Source organism: Lissotriton helveticus, chromosome 10, assembly GCF_964261635.1.
Source record: "Lissotriton helveticus chromosome 10, aLisHel1.1, whole genome shotgun sequence".
Lineage (NCBI taxonomy): Eukaryota > Metazoa > Chordata > Amphibia > Caudata > Salamandridae > Lissotriton > Lissotriton helveticus.
The window spans coordinates 668,957,765-668,980,152 of NC_136071.1; the positions used below are offsets into that span (position 1 = coordinate 668,957,765).

Sequence of the window (22,388 nt, forward strand, 5' to 3'; positions counted from 1 at the left end):
TATCGAGGGTGGCTGGAGGGCTGTTGGTGGGGGGAGGGGGCTGTCTGTGGCAGCAGAGCCTGCCCTGCTGCTGTTGTGCCATCTACCCACCACAGGTGTGATGATAGTGGTTAATATTAATATCATTATGGCTGCCATTATTATCACTGGTCTATATATTTATTAGGTTTCTTGTGTGGCATCACCACACGACCATGGCAGGCAGGATCCGGGTTGGCATCACACTGATTAAAATAATGTCTAGTACTAATATTTAATCAGAATAACTAATTATAAGAAGCGGGGCAACTACTGTTTCACCACAAGTAGCTTATTCAGCACCATCGACCAATTTTGGGAAAAGGAAAATGCATACACATTATTCGACAAACACGTCACTAAGGTTGCCTTCCAAGCTTTGAGAAAGAAGTGCCTATCCGTCTTACATGCGACATGACGGATGTCAGAGTTTGGCGCTTGGCCGCTAGGGGGCCCCATGGCTCCAGGGTTTTGAAAAGCATGCCCCTTGTGGAAGGAGGCGCTGGGAGCCAGGGAGTGGCTGCAAACAGAAATTTCCAGCTTACATGCCCTGTGCACAGTGGATGTCAGGGCGAAGTCAGAGCGCTGGAGACAGACCTGACACCTGGCTGCCCTCCTGAAGTGGAGCAGAGTGCAGGGAGAACGCCCCAGCCATTCCACACCCGCCACCCTGCACGACAACCCACGGCGCAAAGTTTGGAACCAGGGAGTTGCGCCACCGTCCTGCACAGGCGAGAGCTTCTGAGGGACTTTCTTACCCTGGGATGCCTCCTCGTTACAGCTGGTCGAGGCGCGAGGAGGGGTATCCCGGACCCCTGCTGCCCAGGTGACCCCGCCCACGAGGAGGGAGGATGCTGCACTGACGGGGAAGTTGCTTTTTTCTCGGGATAACTCTCCACAGAGGCTGCACGTGCCAGCGCGTCCGCGCCAACGGGGAGAGGAGTGCTCCCGTGTTGAGGACTGACCTGCGCCAGGCGCACAGTATTAGCCCCCCTGGCACCCGGGCACACCTGAGCGGGAGAGGTGTGTGCCACCTGTTGCTTCTCTGGGAATTCTGCCGCCCTCCCGCTGGCTCTGGGCTCTCTCGTGAGCACCCCCTCGCCCGGACCGTGGCCATGCTCCCAAAATGAGAAGGATGTCTGGGGACCAGCTGCTAGGAAGCCGGCTCCGGCCCAGGTCAGACCCTCGGCATGCCTCGCCCCCTGCATGTGCTGCCTGCATGATGGGTCCCCCCCTCCTCGGCTGGACCACTTCCGCGCGCTCTGCGGGGCGCCCTTGGCAGGGAGTGGCTCGCCTCACAGAGGGCTCCGCGGGGGTGAAACTGAGGGTGGGGGAGTGCTGCTGGGTAGAACAGGGGGTTCATAAAGTGAGCGCAGGTTGCCCGTGGGGTTTATTCACTGAGCTCCCCAGCATGGGCGGGTTTCCTGGAGTTAGAGAGGAGAGTTGTATCCTAGTCGAATGTATGTAGCGCCTCGTACCTCCGAGGGGGGGGGACAGAAGCACTTCTGGGTGGGCGAGCAATTGGCTGCCCCGTTCGGTGTTTTTCTTCGGGACAGGGTGGCTTTATAGAGGCGCTTGAGGGTCGAGGGGTGGGGGGTTCTAAGCATGTAGCGGACTTGCCCCTCCGCGTAGGCGCTGAGCGAAGCCATTACTGATAGAGTTAGAGCTTAGAGGAGAGTTTGTTTGTAGGCGAACGGGCGAAGTAGTGGTACGGCCGACTTGAGGTAGATAGTGGAAGTCGTGCGGGCGTGGGTGGGAGGGTGGGGCGGGTAGCTAGACAGGGGGCACCAGAGTGAGATTTACGACCTTGGAGGGTGAACTGAAGGATGGCGTGGAGTTTGAGGGCAGATTACCAGGAACCGTTTAGGGGACTCTGTGGCATTTGTAGTGTTTGAAGATGAGGACATGGTTAGGCGTCAAAGACCTCCAGGAGGGGTCAAATTGGAAATCATTACATTAGACAGAGGGCTGGGGAGGGGGGGGGGTCATAGGTCTAAGGGTGAAATGGCGGGGTACCTGGAGTGAGAAGAGTAGTCACCAGTGAGTTGGTTCAGGAGTTAGGGTGGGGTTCATGGGGTTGGGGAGGGGTTCCAGGGGAGAGTCACAGCGTTAAAGACCGAATGAGGCTGGATCTCGCGCAGAGTCATGTAATTCGATTTCTGGGACCTTGGAGGTACATCTTTTTATGGACCCTGCTCATAAGAACTTCGTATTTTATTATATATTTTGTATTAATTCAAGTGTGCACAATACCAAACAATACTACGTTATTCATTAAATTATTAGAAGCAGGGGTCCCACAAAAACTGCCAAATTAAGACTTTTCCGGACCCCAAACTCCTTAAGGCGACATTGGGTAGACAGAGACAGTATGAGGCAGCAGACAGAGAGGAAGAAAGTAAAATAAATACAGGTGATATAGTGACAAATCACTTTCACAGGTGGCCCTGGGCAATGGCCCACTTTGTTCATGCCTTAAAACGCCTCTGGATTCCTAGTTAGGGAACAAGAAGGGGTTCACGGGGTTAAAGGTGAAGGGCCGGGCTGCCTGGATTCAGAGGCACTCAAACTCTGTCTCCTGTAGTCAGGGACAAGCGAGGGGTGAAATGAGGGGTGAGGTTCATAGAGTTGGGGGGGGGGGGAGTTTGACACTTCCCAGAGTTGGGGAGGCTGGGGGACGGGGGGGGGGGGGGTAGACAGAGGGTGAAGGTGAGGCTCAGATGAGGTTGGGGGTCAGGTGGGATTCTGGGAGCGAGGAGATGGTAGGAAGCATGACTCATGCTGGGAGAGTGGTTTGGGGGGGGTCATACATTTAGGCACGCGGGGGAGGTGAGGCAAGTTGTGGTGTTACTGGTTGTGTTAAGGGGGCATGTTTCGTAGAGTTTGACAGAGGTCAGAGATCCGTAGAAATACAAGGATTGTTAACAGGGTATTATTGATACAGGTAGATGTGTGTGTGGGGGTGGAGGGGGGGCGTGGGAGGGGGGCTGGGTGAGCTCTACAGGGTTGGAAGGGGCGGAGGGTCCCCAGAGCTAGAAGCAGTGCCTTTAGGTGGCATCCACACACGTGTTGGGGCGCATATTATCAGACAGTGTGATCTCATGATAGTATCCAGGGGGCTGGGGCACCTGAGAGTTAATTCTTAGCCAGATAGTAAGACCAGGTAGGGCCAGGGAGGGGGTCATTGAGGACGAAGGGGCGTGGTCACGGTGGGATTCATGGGGCGGGGTCAGAGTGACAGCCTGTGGTAAAAGAGTGGGTTTGTGCTGGGTGTCAGCACAGAAGGGGGGGAGTCAGGGCAGGGGTAGAGGGCGGTGACTGTTCGGAAGTCCCCGAGAATGGAGGGCCGGGGACAGGAGCAGGGTGGGGTTCCCTATGAGGCAGGGAGCGGGGTGCCTCGAGGTAGAAGCAGGGCAGTCAGTTCGCGTCCGGGTCCCTGCTTCCTTAGCGCAGACTGAGTTCCCGGGCTCCCGGCTGCGCTCCTCCGCCTCTGCCCTGCCTCTCGGCTTCTCCTCAGGTACCTGTGCCCCGACCCGCCCTGCTCGCTCAGGGGAGCTGTAAACACGCGCTGCTCTCAGCGGTAAATCACGGCGCCTGCTCCGAGCTCAGCGCGGCCTTTATCTGAGGGAGGTTAATGTGCCCAGCTGTCAACATCCGATCATTATCAGACCCGGGGCGCTACAAGTGCGCCGCTCGCTCGAAGCCAGAGCTCGCCCTCACTCAACCAGGAACCACACAAAAAAAAAACAATTCACAAGCGCCCTGAAGCTAAGGACTCTTTTTTGGTTACGATCATAAAGAAGATGAATACTTACAAAAAATTGATTTATTTTTAGGGGCCACAGGTAGATTGTCCATTCAGATCGTACGCATTAACTTCCCAGTCTTTCATGAACATACGTTCAAAAACAATGGGACATACTATCAAGAATGGCGTTAAAATTATCGCCGCTTTAGCGGCAGGAAACTGCCGCTAAAGCGGCGATAAAGGGCTTGATAATATGCCCTTGTGAACTCCAATAGAAGCCCAGGCTCAGGTGTTAACCTGGGCTTCTATGGGGATTCACAAGGGCATACTATCAAGCCCATTATCGCCGCTTTTCCTGCCGCTAAAGCGGCGATAATTTTAAAGCCATTCTTGAAAATATGCCCTAATATTTCTTACGTTGTCTTCACCTGTTGGTTCATTGCCAAAGTGCACGTTCTATCCGATTTTTAGCATAAGCTGCGCTGAGCTCACAGGCTTGCTAATATTCCTAACACATCCGGTAACATCGCAATATTCGTGTTTTCTTGTATGTGTGGCCAGCTTTGCACCTAGCAATTTTCTTCCTAGCAAACGTATAACCGTTTTCTTTTGTGATTGTAAATTGCATTTATCTAGCGCTTATTACCCCTTTGGTGCTTTGGTGAGAGTAGTATGCTACTTCAGAACTCAAGGTTATTGTTAAAAGCTAGTTAAGTGGTTCTTAATCTCTGGTCCTGGGACACTTGGGGTCCTCAAAGCCTAGGTTGTGCAACTGTTAAAAAATGAAATAATATTACAATTAATAAACTAAATTGGATAAAGTATGGATGAATAAAGAAGCAAAACTGAACATTTGAAAACTTTTTCTATAATTGCGAATTAAACAACCTATTTCAATGTTTGAGCATTTGTTTGGTGTATCTTGTTTTTGTATTTTTCTGCATTGTTTTGAGGTTCAAATTATAGATATTGCTTAGGCTGGGGTTCCCCGGTTCTAGTGACTCAGTGGGGGTCCCTGGATTCTAGTAACGATTCAGTGGGTGTCCACTCAAGTCAAAAGGTTAAGAAGCGCAGAGATAGCAGATTAGTAAAAATACTTTTTTTTATTTCCCTGTGGATGATACTACAAATTAAAAATAAGTTGGTATAATGTATTTCCCACTGGCTGCCCCAGAGCGCGTTGGGTGAAGTATTAAGCAGAAAACTATTATAAAGTGAATACACTCGACCTTCTAACGACTGTGGTGATCCATTACCCTCTTGGCGCTTTGAGGCTCAATAGTACAGCCAGTGCTTGTCACTACTGTAAAACATATTTTTGACTTCTGTCAGTCAAAATATAGATTAATTGGTCACATTTCGGCCGTAAAACACATCATAGATTTCACAACAGTAGAAGTTCAAAACCACCTTACTTTAATATACAATTCTATACATTCGTGCATGTCCCCTGTCTGACTAAACAGTCAAAACTGAATATAGTCAGACTCCTGTCGAGTTTAAAAGATAAGATATTCATGAAGTGATTTGCCCAAGATCACACTCTCATGAGGAAAACGAAGACGGGGATGTGAACCGTGCCCCATAATATCACCTGTTTAAGCACCAGTCTTGAGGTGAAGAGTTGATGAAGAACAGACACCAGCCCTCCTGGGAGGGGGCGGGGGGTACCTACAGCGGAGCCCATGGGTGTGTGTCCTGCTTTATAAATTATACAACCTCCTGGCAGTTGTTCATTTCACTCCATTGTGGCCTTAGACAGCCAGGGAGAGCGATGGTCCGCCACAATGGCGCACGCGCCTGCAGGTTGCTTTCTCCGCGAGGCTTTGTGGCGCGAGATAAGGCCAGGCGGAAGGATTAATAACAAGTCCCGTTGGATATCAGCCCAGACCATACAGGCTTAAATAGATCATGGCAGAATTAGAGCCCGGGCTGGCCGTTGATCACGTAGCGTGTGAGCCTGGCTCTGACAGTCCCCAGAGGAGGCCGAGCCTGGCAGGGGGCCTGCGTGAAGGGGCCGAGGCTGTAGTGCGGGTGTGAGACCATGTTATGTTTTAATGTAAGATCTTGTTATTTTATGATGTGCTATGCTATGGAGTTGCGCTGGGGGTATGTATAGGGCGCTCCGGAGATCTATAATGCATCAGAATAACAGCACATCTGCCCAGTGTGTTGTAACTATTAAAACTATTTGGCATCTATTCTGATGATTATTTGTACGTATAATAGACATATAATGGAATATGTGCATCAAAGTACACTGTAGCTGCTCTAAAAGGGCAGTAGAACTGCCCTAGACATATAGTCCAGGCCGAAGGTCACAGGGTTAAATGCCAACTCACCCTTTATTGGTTGTTAAAACCGTGATGGTCCATTAGATGGGTAGTGGTGTCAGCTGATATTTTAAGCACTGCCATACAGAGTGAATTTGGCAGAAGGTGCACCAAAATTAAGTTATTTCAAGTTTATGCTGTAGAAATTTACCAAGGGAGTACCCAAAAGTCACAGATAACAGTTCTCAAAGACGAGCACCCTTTGGCGCAGATATCCGAGGGTCTTCTCATAGCCTGTCCCAGATGCCTTCTGGGGGGTCATTTATGCTGTGTATGTGCCAAGAAGCTTTCCCCCCAGTTTATTAATCTATCATGTCTCATAGACGATACTTGTACTTCTCAACAGAGACTGTTTCATTCAATATTATTCTATACTGCACCCCCTTTTCAATCATTTCAATGGGGAGATGAAGTGATTTGCACAGGATCACACAATTTGTTATAAAACTGAGTAGTCAGTGGTCAAACTCGAGGTTCTTTGTTCCAACAGCAGCATCCTTGAGACTAGGCCACATCTCAAGTGCCTTCAGTGTTCTGTCTCCTTCTCCAACCCTGATCTTGTACACATTTCTGCCCCTCCTGTGGTGTGGTACTGGGAGGTCCTCAAGCTCAATTTTGAATCTCGAATAATAATTTTTTTAAACAGCATCATTATCATTGTTGAGTAAAGACCCTTGAACTATCAGACCATAAGGTTATTCAATTCCTATATAATCACCTTTATTGCGTCTAACTTAGTCAGACCTCCACGCAACTGCAGGACTGACTTTAAGGGTTTTATAAATAATTATTTTAGGATCATTCTATATGTTTGGGAACAATTTTCTAAGCAATTTACATTGCTATGATTGAAAATGACTGATAATATTTGTTATTAAACCACTATACGTTTTATTATTATTGTAATTGCGAGCGCACCGAGTTGGGTAACAATACGCATCAGCTGTTCAGCGCCAAGATACCTTGACATTTACGCATTTGGTTATCCTCATTCAAATTCTTATACTTATTCTTATTTTTACTGCTACTAATATTTCTATTTACTCATTACTATGATAGGCCTCAGGTCACCTCAGAGACATCAGCAATACAAATCTCAAACAGAGACACCATGTACTATTCATTCATAAAGTTATGATGCAGAGTTACACTTTGGCCTAAATGTCATTTTATTGAACACATTACATTTAAATAGCATTTCATTATGGACAAACCCTTGCATGCAATTACATCTGAAAATCTAAAAGTGCACTTAATAATTCTAGGTCATATTTGTATTAGTCATTCTGAACTAAATTGCTTCACTCCACATTACACTAGTTTTAAACTCTGCCTTTCAATTTTGTTAAGAAAGCAGGGGATTGTGGTAATTTGGTACATGCTTTTTATTCATGTGTATTATTTTTTAAATTACTTTTAATATATACCTTTTTTTAGTTCATTGTACGGTTTTATCCATGTTTCTAAACAATGCAGCACAATGCCTTCTTTTGCAATATTTAAAAAGTCTCTCAGCTTGTGGTTTCCAATTAAAGTATCCCTCTTCACTGGGTGAGGGCTCATTCCCTACACTTTCACACCATGGTTTTAACACTACAATGTTTCTTTTATTTGCCTGTCCCACACACTCCAGTCACTTTGTAAATGCATTTTAGTAGTATTTCAAATGGCTGTGCACTCATTCTAAGTATGCAGCCTCTGTGATGAATCTTCAGTGTGCTGATCTCTGCCAACATTCCCAACCTGGTTTTCCTCCTCCCATCCAGTTGGTCTTGTAAGCTCGAGTTGTACACTTTACTGATTTTAGATTTTAAAAAAAATAATCCATGATCATGTTTTAAATAATTTTTTAGATGGATTTGCCACAGTGAATTTGCATTTAGCAGATTTTTCGTCAAATAATTTACAGTGAATTGGAACTTTGGAGCAGGTGACGAGGAAGGTCAGATCGGTGCTTTGGTGGGCCTCAATTGTTTAAATGAATGTGAACAATTTGTTACCCAAATTGGGCAATGTTATGCCCTACCTCCATTTTTCACACTTAGTTGGTCATGTCTTATAATTACATTGTTTAGTTGCAGTTTTGAATAGCACTAGCAAGAACCAATGGGTGACAAAGCGCTTCACAAAAAAAACCAAATAGCAGTTAGAGCAAAGGGGTAGAATATGTAGAGTAATATGTAATATAAAATATGTAGCATGTAATATATGGCATTGTCAAAGGAGAAAAAAATACTGGTGTCGAGAAGTGGAAATACATCAAATCCACACATTAAGCCAGGAGGGGTTCTGTATATCTATATGTTGCAAACAACGTTCTTGATATCAGCACTGATATCTGTACATTACAGCAAAAAGGTAATGTTTCAGATGTGATATCATTCTGTTGGTATGAACGGGTCACAGTTTGTGATCAGTTTTTTTTCTTTACCAGGGTGGAATTTTGCTGACTTATGTACTAATAGTTTGTTTCATAACATTCCACATAGGATTGAGTCACGATCCGACCTACCTAATTAATATTCATTAGGTAAATCACAAATTGCGACTTATTCCGTTTGGTCACTATCACAGGGAAAGTGGCTCAGAAGAGTCAGCAGACCAACTTGTCGGGTTTGATTTTAATAAGTATGTTTTTTTAGGCAGACTGTTTTCCTTAGCAGAAAAGGGGCTTTTTTTTTTTTTATTTCACCTGAGAGTTGGCACCGGTCCCCTGCACCACTGCCTACTCCCCTACACATTTTTGTTACAAATCCAAAAAGGACCCCTTCCCTTTTGCTAATGAGTAACCACCCCAAATTGGGGATTGGTAACTTTTCGATGGTTTGCGTCCGGAATTCCAGTTGTAGACCATTGATACCTAGGATAACAGTTCACAGTTTGGAAGGGCACTTGTAATATGCCCTGTGCAAACTGCAAATAGGTGTCCACTCACAACCCCAATTTAGAAGTTGGTAAATGCTTATCGACTCCTACAGGGGATTCGTTCATATTGGAAAATCTATTTTGCAGACTGAAATGCTCGTATTTTGCGAATCACAGGGTTTGCAACTGCAAAATCGGTTAGTACATCTGGCCCAATGTTCTTCATGTTAAAGATTGAGCAGAACTCACTAGACGAGTCTGTTATTCCCTTCATCTGAGTCCCACACTGTTTTCCACCCAAGTTTGAGAAACATTGCCTTAGAGTAAATATTTTTTCAATTAGGATGATTTTTGTTTGATTTACAGTGGTTTTGATCTTTGAAAAATCAAAGAGACACTTCAAAGGTACTCAGGAGGTGAAAAATGCGACAAAATGCTGCACTTGTGATCCTCAAACTATCTCAGTGGGTTGAACTGAACTGATTTGTGTATAGTGTGCTGATCATGTTTGCGTTTCCCGCACTCCCCTCGTTAATGAAGTGAGTATCTTGGTAGGTAACAATAACATCTACTTTTCAATTGTGAAGAGACAAGTCATTAGGAGCGTGTGGTATATACAGTCAATAAAATTATTGATCCCCTAGAAAGACTATGCGTCATGCTATGTAAGGACTCTGGATTTATCATGGCCTTTTTCTGTACTCAGTTTGTGTCGGAAGCATGTGCAATTAGAGAAGGAAGTGGACTCATTATCTCTTTTTAGGGAAGATACATTAGCTGTTCATTAAGACATGAAATACCCACATAAAGTGCATATTAGTAGAGTAACACATCATGAATGCATTCATGCAAACTAATGGGAGACGAGTCCTCAACACCAGAATCAATATGGCCGCCACGCTCAGCAAGCGCGGGGCGGAACGTCTGAGATGGGTCCGGCCTGGAGGTAATAGGTCCTCTGAAATTCTCACAAGATTAGTCCTGCACCCAATACATGAGCGATTCTACGATAGGCTATGGGTCTTTCAGGAGCTTCCACTGTAGGAAATCCTCCAAATTATCTGCAAGCTGCCCTACTCCAATAATAAGTGAGCTTAAACACCACTGGGGTACAGAGTGCCTTTAAATAACATAGGTTATGTGTTTCATCGAAGCCCTGGGAGTGGACTAGATAAGGGGGAACACTTCCCGTTTAGAGTTGCTCTCCTCACGTTTATTTAAATGTAATTTTCTTCCATTAAACTTGAGGGATTGCAAGCAAACCTATTTCCTGTAGCGCTTTTGTGCAAAGGTACATCATGTTTATGAAAATGTACTTCACTGTTCTCACTTCGCAGGCAGTATTGTAAACTTCACTGTATGTCAATAATGTAGATCAATAAAATAATACATATGCTCCAGAAATCTATGAGCAGCTTGCAGGTAACAGGTTCATATCATAGTGTAAACACAGTTTGTTAGGTCGCGCCTCCTGTGAGAGCTATTGTTACCCTACAGTGGGCTGATAGCCCCACCTTTGCTTAGTATTGGTTGTCTTCGTTGTCACTCTCATGTGCTTACTTCTTATTCAACAGCTGTGTGGGCTTCCTTCCTTTTCTGCTGTTTGTCCCTCTCCTGGAACATGGATGCATTACTGTGTTCTTCCAATGCTTGCTTTTTCAGGCAGTCACAAGACCATGTGGTCAAAACGCGTCTGTTTCTAGATCTCCCTCATCATAATAAATGAATTTCAAGGTAATTCGTAATTCTTGTTGATATATATATAACTTTAGAAATGCAGATCAGCTCCTCCTGGGAGATCCGCCCATAGTCTGGTGGCGCGGTAGGCTTCGGTGGAGCACCAGCTGACAATAATTTCTTGTCCACGATAAAGTAATAACCCACACTCAGTATGCAGGAAAACAGAGATTTAATATCCAAAGTAACGCGTTTCGAGAACAAGTCTCTTGATCACACAATGGATTCAGTGAAACAGTGCTATACATATGTAATAAACATGTGCATAGAAAGAGGACTTGTGAGAGTATATGCATTATATTCTCATGCATTTGTATGGTGGCCATATTACAACTGAGTATACTTAGTAGGTCCATCGTTTTTGCCCTATTTGGCCACATAGTGGTAATTCCACAACATATTCCTTCATAGTCTCTGTTAGATGCGAGAAATTACTGCCATTCAATCAGGATAAATTAGCATACATTCGTGCTCATGGAGCATCACCCCGCAGCATATGGCAGCTACTATGGTATCCAAGAAAGTATGTAAGAAGGTGTACTTTATTGCCGCGTATTCTTATACTGTTGACAAAAAAATTATATATTATAGGTCAGCGCGCAGTGTGGGGTGATTCCATGCCGTTAAAATTACATTATATGTAAAACACAAACATCGTGTAAATTGGATTAATGGCAGTAATTTCACGCATCTAACAGAGACTATGAAGGAATGTGTTGTGGAATTACCATTATGTGGCCAAATAGAGCAAAAACGATGTACCTACTAAGTATACTCAGTTTGGATATTCAATCTCTGTTTTCCTGCATACTGAGAGCGCGTTATTACTTTATCGTTGAAAAGATATATATATAACTATATACAATATATATTTATATATACACGTATGTATGTATGTTTATATATAAATATATATATATATATAAATATATGTATGTATGTATACACACACACACCCCTTACGCTTATGCCAATCTATTGGTTTTGCCAGTGCCTGTTATTGTTATGCTTTGCTTAGCTGAAATTACTCCAGGTCTTTTTCACACTTCCGTAATGCCTCCTGCAGTGGTTCCCAGTCCCAGTGACATACATTTTAATGTAGTAATGTTCAGGGATACCTGCTGCTTGAAAGTTAGAAGTGCTTCAAAGTGCTGCTAACGAGTAGCAAAATGGAAGGAAACATGAGTCACTACATGGGACAGTGTTGATGCAGCTGAAATACATGTACAGAAGTCACATTCCGTTTTAGCTTAGTGTGTAACTGACCAGAACCAATCAGTATGCAGGCATCTTCCCACTTTAACCAAGTGCATTCAGGAAAAATTGCTCTGGGAAGCTGGGAGTGCTTCTCAGTGCGTTGCTCCTCTAAGGTGATTAGTTAAATATTCTTAAAGTTCATAACTTAAGGAATATATAGAAACTTGTGCAGTGGAAAAAATACATAGAAGTATAGATAGCATTACAGAAATGTTAAAATGGGTAATTATGCAATACTAAATGGATTCACATTAAGGATATTTTCTACCCAATACCTTTTGACATTACTCAAATGATATGAGTAATAAACTTACTTATAGGGGCAAGTGCCAGTCACATTTTTTCTTCTGGCCACTGCAGTACACAGCTTGAGGCAATGGGCGAGCACACTCCAGCCATCGACTAACTTCAGTATAAGTGATAGCATGCTTCCTTTTCATAGATCACGTTTGTGATGGAGTACCCGCCTAGCATACTCTAAGTCATCTCATGATGTCCTCTCACTATGATGGAGAATGTGTGCCACTAATAATGGCCAAGAAATTGAGAGGGACTGAAACCAACACCATGACTCTAACCATAACTGTTACTAAAGACTTACAATATTGAGGTTGGTTGATGTGTTTGAGACAGAGGATGTAGCAGAAGACCATTTTCCTTAACACTGTTAGAAATCAATGCATGAAAGCCAAAGATACAGAAATGTGGATTGGAAAACAGCAAACAATTCTAAGTATTCATTTTATTCTAAAACATATTCTCTCAAGAAACACTGGGCTCATGAAATGCATTCAATGTTCTGCTCAACCCAGATCCATGCTTCAGCTTGGGCCCAGAGGTGGTGGCAATCTTGCATGTGATGCTGCCTTTGTCACATCCTGGTCGCACAAATCCAAGGCATTTAAGTTTGCACTAGTGGAGATTCAGAAAATAAATGATTAAATAAAGGTTTGAATGGTGCTGATCAGTTGGAGACCTTAGAACATGTACAGCATCACTGGAACAATAAATATTTGCAAAACTCAGGCTTTTTGTAAATCAAGAAAAAGCAGAGGTAACACGAAAACAGAAAAGTGGTAGTGTGGAGAGATAGGGGTATGGGTAAATGTTTATTTTCTGTTTTATATAGCACAAACGAGACCCAAAGATATCGGGTATCAGACCACTTTACATGAGCACCAGTTTTGTTACACAAGGACACATTCATTAAGTGATTTGCCCAGAATCACAAGATGTTGAGCGTCGTTGCCGATACTCAAACCTGGTTCCCCAGCTTTGAGGTCGACCGCTCTAGCCGTAAGGTTATATCCTCTTGTTTTGGTGTACATGTTAATGTATTTGTGTTTATCCGAAGTGCATGTAGTATGAGGTGTAGGTAGTTAGGAAGGTGTGGCATAGAGGGACTTAGAGTCCTAGGGAATGTCTATGTTGGTAGTATAGGCAGGTAATATAGGATGTGGGAAGATAGGCTACATGGTATATGAATTTCGGTACGGTCTTGGTGATGTAGAGTGTAGGTTGCATGGGATCTAGGTGGCAGAGTGACTTTATTTGTTTTATTGTTGTGTTAAGCATTAGTGCAAGTCCATAGCAATCATATATACTAAAAAACTATTATTAATTAAATGGATTACTTAAACCAGAAGTATCTCGTAAAACATAGCAAAGCTTCTAAATCACATTATAACCATCAATTTCATTACATAGTGAAACAAAGTTGTTCAAGAGCTACTAGATTTCAAGCAAGACAAATTACATCTTCTAAGAAACGTATCTGCACTATCAAATGAATTTTAGAATCTCTTATTATGTATATATATTTGAAAACAATTGGTTTGAAAAACGTTTTACCTGGGGTCTGAAATAAGGGGTATTCCATTACTATATGTAACAGGGTACATTTCCCAGCTCTTAATTGTAATGTAAAATAAAAATCCTGCATTGAAAAGATTGAATTATATCCTACTCGAAATGTTAACATTTCTGAATGTATCCTTGAATCAAACAACACATAAGTACAAGGATAACTGTGTTTCTTTGTAAAGGGATCTTATAGTAAGGGAGAGAGTGGCTTTATCCAACACGTATGCTTTGATTGATTTTAATCACAGCAATTGCAGATTTCTCTAATAATATTTTCGGTGGAAATGATTTACATGTTGGGGCAATACCCCATATCAAATGTTTAAGCTTACATTTATTTCATTTGTTAATGACTGATTTCGCCTTTGCCTCTCACCACTTAGTACCTTCTTCCAACATAAGGCTGATATTTAAATCAGGATTTATTCTACTGATAGTTTATTTATTTACTGAAGCATTCACATTGTGCCCAAACCGACCCATAAAGTCTTGCAAAATGTGTTTCTGATTGCTCATATCATAGACCCTTTTGGTAGATTCAGGATATGTTTTAATACGTGACTCCTTAATGTTAACTACATATTCTTTGAGTTTAACCTATGAGTAGTAAAGGACAATTGGAAGAATTTTACTTTGAAATAGAAAAATGGAAAAATAAGTGGGCCTAAGGTAAAGCCTCCATGTGTTTTATTATATTTTACTAAAGTCCCAGCTGACGACGAGGCTCTAATCTTTATTGCTTAAAAAATTGTACAGTTGAAATTCCTAGTAATGTGTAATCCCAAATATTTATATGATTTTACTTCATCAATCCTTTTTCTAAGAACCATGTATTATCAGACTTTTTTTCTCCAAAAAGTAGTATTTTGTTTTTATCAATATTAACTTCAAAATAATCTTTTGACAAGTGCATCCAAATTTCTCTATAATTCAATATCATTATAATCAAGTAACTACATTATTTGCATATAACAGACTTGGGATATGTAGTAACTACATGATTTGCATATAACAGACATGGGATATGTAGTAGCTACATTATTTGCATATAACAGACATGGAATATGTAAACCCCCCCATTATGGGTAAAGAAGAGGTGATTCCCTTCAACGGTTTGTAAATATGCTAAGTAGAGCTCAAAGAACTTGGGAGCAAGAACACTACTTTAGTGCAAGCCTTTAAGAATTCTTAATCTGTTTTGGAGACACCATGTTAGATGTAATGCCTCTTGTTCCCAATTTTCAGTATGCAGGGCTTGAATTTGCTATAATAAATCCTTTGATATCCCCCATTGCACCAATTTATTCCAGAGGTTTGCTCTATCTACAAAGTCAAGAGCCATTTGGAGTTCGACAAAGCAACAACACACTATCTGATTTATCTCTTTTGATTTTCGAATAAAAGTCTAAAAAGCGAAGAAATAATCTATCATGGAATGGATGGTTAGGGATTTGGTGACATATGGTTTTGGATGCCAGGTACATATAGTGCATGGCACAGACAGTGCCGTGGAGATGTTATGCAGAATGTAGCATGTATGTGATGTATGTGCCTAGTCAGTGTAGTGTGCAAGCAGGTGTTTAAGGAGAAAGACTTAGTGTGTGGGTGCTGTAGGATGCAAGCATTGATGAAAGTGGTGTATTATGTATATGGTACATATTGCAGGTGTTGGTGTAAATTGTAGGGCATAGGTGGTGTTATGGGTAAGTTGTAGGTGGAGCGGATTATATCTGGTGGTGTATAGTATAGATATAGGTGCGTCATCTGGGTAAGTATTTATATATGTAATTGTATAGCACATACCTACCCAAGAGACAGCTGGGTCAACGGAAATGATACAACCAATCAGCCATTGGAAAGGATGCCAGGTTTGATAGTGAGGGTGGACTGTTACTTTGCCATGATGCAGAGTTCTTTAAAGAGTTATGTCTTCAGCTCTTTTTCAATTGGAGAAGGGGTCAGGCAGGCCTGATGGATACAGCAATATTACTCCAGATTCTTGGAGCATAGAAGGAAAACGCCTACTACCTTAGTTGCTCTTTTTGTTGCTCTTGATCTCCAGTCTGATTATGTCCTTGCTGCAGGTGTGCTGAGATCCACCCAATTTGGTGAGTTTGTCATCCTGACAGGTGGTTGTTTATGTTGTGATGACTTTGCAGAAGATATTTCAGGATTTTAATTAAGTGTGAGCTGGCAGGGGCTGCAAGTGTTGTTTAATCAGGCTGGGGATGATCTGGTCGTACTTGATCAGGCCCTAGATGCAGTATACTGTGGAGTGTAGGGTTTCCTAATGGTGGGCCACTTTGGAATCTGGAAGATCATGAAGCAGGCGGTGTTGCCACCATCATTGCGTTTTATGGTATATGTGGCATTATATGTTTTATTTGGTGGTGCGAGGAAGGTGTAGAATGTAGTTGCTGTAGGGTAGAGTAGACTGTGGTGTATAAAGTAGGTGTTTGTGCTGTAGGTAAAGGGGGCAACTTGACAATCTTTTCATGAATTGGACAATTTGGACCTAAACCTCAGTGGGAGAAGTTGTGTTAGAATGCTTCACTTTCTTGCTTGGTTGTTATCGGTCTGAATATTTACACCACACCACTTAAAATTTCATCAGTTGGAGCCAGGTTTAGAATTGAGGTGGTTGTGCATATGAAGGATGTAGATATTGAAGCAAGGCGTGGGATGAGGTGGTGATGGTGGTTGCATTGTCGATGGCTATACATGCTATGGGTGGTGTGTGTGGCAGCGGGGCATGCAGAGAGTAGATGTGGTGAAGTGTGTAGTAGGCAGTGAAGGGAGTAGCTGATAATGTATTCTCTAAGTTGAGGCATGCAGCGTATATGGTAGTGTAGGGTATAGTGTCTAGTAGACTATATAGGTTGTAGGTAGTGATGAATGGAGAATGTGTTGTAGATGTAGAATGTGGGTGGCGTGCTATAGGGTGTTGAATGTGATGGGTGTAAAGAGGAGGTGTTGGTGGTGGTGCAGGGTGCAGTGTAGACTCTGGGGTGGTTCTTGTATGTGATTGCATAGGATGTAGTATATAAATGTGTGTTATATGTAAGGTATAGCTGGTGTTGGTGATGTATATTTGTGATGATGTATTGTAAGTAGTAGTAAAAATGTGAGGTGGCGGTGTAGGTTTGTAGATAGTGCAAGCATTGGGTGTAGAGCTACTCTGAAATCTGTATACTGCATAGGGTGCAGAGGGAGGGGAAACAGCATTTGCAATGCTGTCATAACATTACAGTGCTTTTACAATGAGGTCGTTACAACGACCGCGTTGTTAGTACACGATACCTTTACATCGCAAGTCATTAGAACGACTTGCAGTAGGGGGCGCTAAGGTATTGCATATGAAATCCAACACCTTCCCTGCTGTTGCACAAACTGGAGTAGGAATAGTAAATAATACTGTTCCTAAGTCCTGTGCCCCCCTACAGCAAGTCGTTCTAATGACTTGCGATGTAAAGGTATTGCGTACTAACAACACAGTTGTTGCAACGACTGAGTCGTAAAAGCATGCGATGTAATAGCATGCATTGTAACATGCTATATTGAGGTGACAACCAAGAGCAAAGGGACCCAAACCAAGGCAGGCTGACTGAGGTATTTCGTCAACACAAGCATATACCTCGCCTGGAGCCCTATCTGGACTTTATCACAAAGCCGAGAGACAGGACTCTTTTTATCCAGTTCAGGATGGGTACCCTTCCTCTTCGTGATCGTACCAGCAAATGGAAGCCCCCGCATCAAACGCACGTGGATTGTCCAAACTGCGCAGGTGTCGTTGAAAATATCCCTCACCTTTTCTTCGTATGCCCAGCCTACACAAAACCCAGATTGAAATGGCTTAAACCTGTGTGCCTGCAGCTTGAAACTAGGGACCACTCTGTTGCACTTAGAATACTTAAGGCTGATCCTAGTACAACCCTAGCCTGTGGGGTGGCTAAATTCTTAGGCTGGGCATGGTTGATTAGACTAAAGGCTTTATGAAGAATTTGTATAATTAATTGTTTTTAAACACTCGCAAAGCTGATAAAGTTTAATACATTTTTTATCTACCCATTGTAAAAAAGTTTTTTAGATGAAACCTTATTTTAATGTATTTATTATGAACTGTGTTTTTAATTTGTAAATGTGCTTTTATGATATCACATATCGAAATAAAGCTTTGTTGAATTGAATTATATTGAGGTGGAGGCATGTGGTGTACGTGGCTGTGCAAAAAATAGGGTGACATCGGTCGTACATGTTAGAGCCTTGCAAGATTGAAAGTCAGACCTGCAGGTGTCTGCCCACATCGGAAGAGGGACCTCGGTAAACTGTCTTGTCAGCTTGTTATGTGTCAGTTTCACCTAATTTGTAGGTCGAAGGGGGTTTTCTTTTTTTTTTTCTAACATGAATCTACTGGAATCCCGGTAAAAGTGGAACCCGGTAAATTATGATGTGCCGTTCATATTTTTTTTTATAATTCACTGCAATTTGTCTTCAGCTGCCAGAATGGAGCCATATGTTATGCTGTTTCAACTTGAGAGCCCTAGAAATGAAAGTCAGGATTGTTTCTGCCTTTAAAAGCTCCGCCGCTTCCGTGAGAACAAGCACAGATGCCGAAACATAAACAAAACAAACAATCAAGGAGATGTCGCTCATCCGTGATTACATTAGCAATTCCATACTTTTATAGCAGGCTGAGGCAGCCGGGGGTTTCTCGGCCATACCTGTCCACCCACCGAAAGGGGACAGCGCCTAATGTATGTCTACTGGTGCAATTTACAATGCATTTATTGATGCTGGTTAAATAAAACAAATTGCATAAAACACCATGCTCATAAAAAGTAATTTCATGAGCATAACATTTAAAACAAGCAGTGCACTAAAATGATTACATTGAGATCAGTTCTTCCAGAAGATTTTCCATAAAGTTGTTACATTTTACAAATCGGGCACTCAAACAGATATTAGTGACTTGAATTACAGTCACTGCAGCATGTCGGCGTGATCGAAGTCCCAACTGAATAAACAAAGGATTTAGCCAGACTTGTCTTGCTGCTGCCACTGGGGAACAGATGCACAGGATGTGCTCTCCAGATTCCTTGGGGTGGCCCCAGTCTACACTGTTGCAAGATGCTGGATTTGCGCCACTTGGGGATGGGGCTAAGGTAGGCAGCTTTCCCAAGCGGTATTGCAAAAGTTTTTCCTTTGAAACTTTTCCAATGTGAGTTTCGAGATAAGGTTGACACAAAAGGGTTCAGTAGCGATTACTCAGTGTTCGGGCCTGGGCACATTTTAGCAAGCAGTTTTTAGGTCTCGCCTAGGCAGCGCTTGCACTGTCTCTTCGAGACATGCTGTATTCAGGTATGGACTTTAAGCTCTGCCCATTTTCCTCCCATCTTTACAATTGACTCCTCTTCCTGCCCTTTGTAAATGACGGCTTTTGATTCATCGATAGGCTTACTAGTCACTCCTTAGTAACTCCCTCTCTCCTGTTGTTACCTCCCATAAGGACAACCCCTCTTACAAGTGTCCTCACTCTCTAGCTTTCATTAGACGTTAGAAGGAACGATTTACTTAATTAATGTCTTGCTGAAGCAGGTACAATATGCTGTACAAACGCAAAGCAATGGCGGATGCTTCTTTTATATCTAGCCCGACACAGCACTGGCTCTTTAAAGCTGCACTTTAGCGTGGCACCACCTCCTGCCCCGCTTGGATTTTCAATATTCATGTTTTTTTTCAAAGCAGCCCAGCACCTCGTGCTTCAGCAGTGGCGGCCGCGTATGTTATACACAGCCCCACAAACCACTTGCGGGATGCTGCGCACCAGCAATGGCTGTCGCGTATTGTTTTTTTTTTTCGGCGCGTCGTGGACTCTTCCACCTAATTGTAGCCAAATCACTGTACCACAGCCGCGGCCGGCAGTGGGAGGAAATGCAGGGCGGTGACGTGGGGAGGGGGAGGGGCTGGGTGGGGGGTAGTAATGTATGGATTACGGAGTTTTAAAAGGAAAGTAAACATTTAAATAAATAAAACGAATTTTGTTGTGCGCACTGCATCGCATTTTGGGATGCAGTGTACTCAACGAAATTCGTTTTATTTATTTAAATGTTTACTTACCTGTAAAACTCCGTAATCCATCCATTACTACCCCCACCCTGCCCCTCCCCCTACCCACGTCACCGCCCTGCATTTCCTCCCACTGCCGGCCGTGGCTGCTGTACCATAGATAGCACTCAGGGACCAAAGTCACAGTTCACAGACTTCACTTTTCCACGACCAAAATCTGAGTTCCAGCAATTAAAGCCTCAGTTTGAGACACATTTTTGTGCGGCTCACACTTCTTTTTGAGATAGCCTATATGCCTGAAATCTCATTCTGCTTCAATGCTTTTCAAGCCTCGGTTGAGGCAGCATAGTTCGAAGCTTTCCTCTTTAGTGTAGTTGCTACTAATAATATTCTAAAGCAGAGTTGGAGTTCATTCGGTCTTCACTTGAACTCTGTTCCCACTGATGATTCATAAACAACTGCAGCGGCACAGCGGCATTAAGGAATGTGAGTGTTGCGGGCACAGGCAGTCTAATCAAAACTTATTTTTTTACATTGGTTGCGGGGATGCTATTTACTTCCTTTTATTTTACCACCTTGCCCCGTCAGGTATATTCACAATAACGTGCACGGTCACTGGCATTATGTGAGTCTGCAAATGTGTCGTTTTGCACCTAATTATGCAATTATTGCAATTACCACAGTCCACAATCTGCTGCATAATATGCAGATTTCAACAAAAAAATTGCTCTAAGAAATGGAAATTTATTAAACAAACATTTGAAATACAGTAGCTCTTGCATTACTGAAAGTTTGAGCTATTGGCATTGCAAATAATAATGAATTGCCAATAGCTCAAACTTTCAGTAATGCAAGACACTATTACATTGCAATGCTTGCTTGAAAAGAGAAATGTGAATGGAGTATTCCATAGGTCTTAAACCTGCAGGTCGGTTAATGATGTGGGTTCATAGATTTTTACTGGCATTTTGTCTATCTTTCTCACTTTCTGGCAATAGCAAGTGATCTAGTGTGGACATCAGGGCTTGCCGGAGTTTAAAACACAGGTTCGGGAATTCCCCTTTATGACCAATCCACTGCTTGACTAACCCAGATTCTAAACTAATTTGCAGTGGCAGCTGCTAAGAAACAGTGTTGGGGTAGAAAAAAAGAAAAAGAAAGAGAAAAAATGACTCACCTGCAGAACGCCGGCCGGTGCCTCTCCTCCGTCCTTCTGTCTATGACGCACAGACGCTTAGCAGGAAGCACAGAGGATCCCAGACTCCCCTAACCAATCACGACACAGCGCTTGACAGCAGCATTGTGTTTGGTCTGAGCACTGTGGTTCGGCACTCAGACAGGGAGTGGGAGCCTGTTCATGTTCTCCACCCAGGCTGTGTAATACAGCAAGGTGGGAAACATGCTAAGTACGCATGACAGTTTGACTAGCCTAAGACGGCTGGGGAAATCGTCATGCGCACTCAATGCACCAACCTCTCCTCCTCCTGCTGGCTGTAACAACAGCCCAGCTCCGCCACACCCGCCCTATAAAACTGCCTCAAGTATGGAAATATAAAATGATAATGAAACTGCATTATTATCACTTTATTTTTCCTTTTTGCACAGCTCAAAGCTCAGTGGGGCGGCGCTCCTCCACCTTAGCGGAGGAGCCGTTGCTGCGAATTTGGACCAGGGATGATTGTTGTGGGAGGTGAAACACCCTCTTGTAAATATTTATAGTTAAGGTATTAAGCAGTTTAGTCTCTCCTCTCTTCCTCAAGACTTTTGAGCCGTAAGGGAGCATAGAAAGAAGTTTTGCCTGAATTACTTTAAGCAGTGGGGTCATCGTAGGGTCAGCAAGTTGCCTAGAAAGTGAGTAGAATGCAAAAAGAAGGGACAAGGCTTTGTTCTCCATATATCTTTTGTGAGATGCAAAAAAGTTTCATTTGTCAATCAACAAGCCCAGATATTTGTATTTGGCTTCCCTTTATACTTTGTTTCCTTTCATGTTCCAGGTTCTATGTTTTTTTTATTTTATTCCCCATAAAAAAGAATTAAGTTTTGCCCAGATTTACCTTTAGCTTATTAGCTAGGGAGTAACTCTGTAAGGTGTTCCTCAAGTGCTGTAATCCAATCCAGGTCCTTCTGATTAAAAGCACGTTGTCAGCATAAAACAAATTTGGGAAGACTCTACTATTAAGCTTTGTCGGGTGAGCGCTTATTTTGGCTACTGCTGCGGACAAATTCGTCAAGAATATGCTGAACAGGAATGTGGTTAACACACAGCCTTGTTTCAGACTTGTATCGGTGTAGACTTTTCTGGAGACCGTGCTACTCTTTCCAATTTTTATGCAGAACCAGGTGTTGGTATGTAATAGGATATTTAATTTTAATATTATTGTCATTATGCCCATACTCCAGAGTTTTGCCCATTAGATGTTTCTAAGTACCACATCAAAAGCTGACTAAAATTCGACAAAGCATAGTTAGAGCAATGCATGGTTAGTCGGGCTTTTGTAGAT

The 22,388-nt window shown here is 42.9% G+C and overlaps 1 protein-coding gene across 2 annotated transcripts in view; it reads left to right on the forward strand.

The window, feature by feature from the left end:
* Nucleotides 1-583: 583 nt before the first annotated feature.
* Nucleotides 584-22,388, forward strand: part of LOC144784447 (sodium channel protein type 5 subunit alpha-like) — a 1,060,325-nt gene continuing 1,038,520 nt past the window's right edge. For both annotated transcript variants that reach the window (XM_078663204.1, XM_078663205.1), the window contains exon 1: nucleotides 584-1,194. The gene's annotated coding sequence lies outside the window, so the exon portion shown is untranslated. The remainder of the gene's footprint in view (nucleotides 1,195-22,388) is intronic.